General features: G+C 53.3%; 1 pseudogene across 1 annotated transcript; it reads left to right on the top strand.

The window, feature by feature from the left end:
* Positions 1-244: 244 nt before the first annotated feature.
* LOC308436125 (LIM and SH3 domain protein 1-like) lies at positions 245-1,033 on the top strand (annotated as a pseudogene). Its single transcript has one exon. The product of its transcript is annotated as an LIM and SH3 domain protein 1-like (transcript).
* Positions 1,034-1,537: the final 504 nt, after the last annotated feature.

Here is a 1,537-nt window from a genome sequence, read left to right on the forward strand (position 1 = left end):
TTGCACTTGAGCTTTGTACAAGTAGATAAGAAAGGGTCTATTTTCATTCTTCTGCATGCTGAGTGCCAGTTCGACCAACACCATTTGCTGAATAGGCTGTGGTTTTATTGAAGAACCAAGTGAGTTCTCCCAGTGCCAGTCGCCTCTCCTGGACAGTTGCAGCCACCGCCTCCAACCAGCTCGCCCAAGGCAAAAGGAACATGCTTGAGCATGGGCTTCCCCGCCCCAGTCTGTTCCCGGAACCATGAACCCTAACTGTGCCTGGTGCGGATAATCGTGTACCCCACAGAGAAGGTGAACTGTTTGGATAAGTACTGACATAAAGCATGCTTTCACTGGAGACCTGCAAGATGACCCTGAACATGACGAACTACAAGGGTTATGAAACGAAGCCCTACTGCAATGCACACTACCCCAAGCAGTCCTTCACCATGGTGGAGGACACTCAGGAAATCCTCTGCCTCAAGCAACAGAGAGCGCTGCAGAGTCAGGTGCGCTACAAGGAGGAGTTTGAGAAGAATAAGGGCAAAGGCTTCAGCGTGGTGGCAGACACGCCCGAGCGGCAGAGAATCAAGAAGACCCAGGACCAGATCAGCAATATCAAATACCATGAGGAGTTTGAGAAGAGCCGCATGGGGCCCAATGGAGGGGAAGGTGTAGAATTGTGCTCGGAGAAACCCAGGACAGCAACAGCTACTGGAGGCCCAAAGAGCAGCAACAGCCACAGCCTCACCACATCCCAAGGAGTGCCCCAGTTTAACAGCAGCCCCAGCAGCATCAGGTGACCCCGTCCTATGGTGGATACAAGGAGCCAGCAGCCCCTGTGTCCATACAACGCAGTGCCCCAGGTGGCGGCGGGAAACGGTACTGTGCGGTGCATGACTACAGCGCTGCCGATGAGGAAGAGGTCTCCTTCCAGGATGGGGACACCATGGTCGATGTACAGCAGATCAATGATGGCTGGATGTATGGGACCATAGAACGCACCGGCAACACGGGGATGCTGCCAGCCAACTATGTTGAGGCCATCTGAGCCCTGCGATGCCCCACCCTCTGTCTTCAATGCATTCCATGCCTTCATATCTGTCCTGGGGTCTGGCCCATCCACCCTTCAGTGTCTCTGCCATTTAAGATCTTCAACTGCTTCTTTATCCCTGCCCCTCCTCCAGCTGCTTTTGCCAATCTAAGCCTTGTTCTGCCCCTGGCATGGGCTCCTTCCTCTGGCAGGTTTTCCCTTGGACCAATCAACTGATTGATTTTTGTTCTCTCTGGATGGAACAGGCTTGGCACTCTGGAGGGCAGGATTGTTCTGAGGAGGCTGGGCTGAAGTGAGAGACCCGTTAAGCAGATCAGTTAGACTGGGTGTAGTAGTGTACACCTTTAATCCCAGCAATGGGAGGCAGAGGCAGGCAGATCTGTGACTTTGAAGCCAGCCTGTTCTACATGAGTTTCAAGACAGCCAGAGCTATGTAGTGAGACCCTGTCTCTGGGGAGAAGGGGTTGGTTATCTTTCAGCTTCACTTCCTGCCTTAGGCCC

This window comes from Micromys minutus (assembly GCF_963924665.1).
Source record: "Micromys minutus genome assembly, chromosome: 24".
NCBI lineage: Eukaryota > Metazoa > Chordata > Mammalia > Rodentia > Muridae > Micromys > Micromys minutus.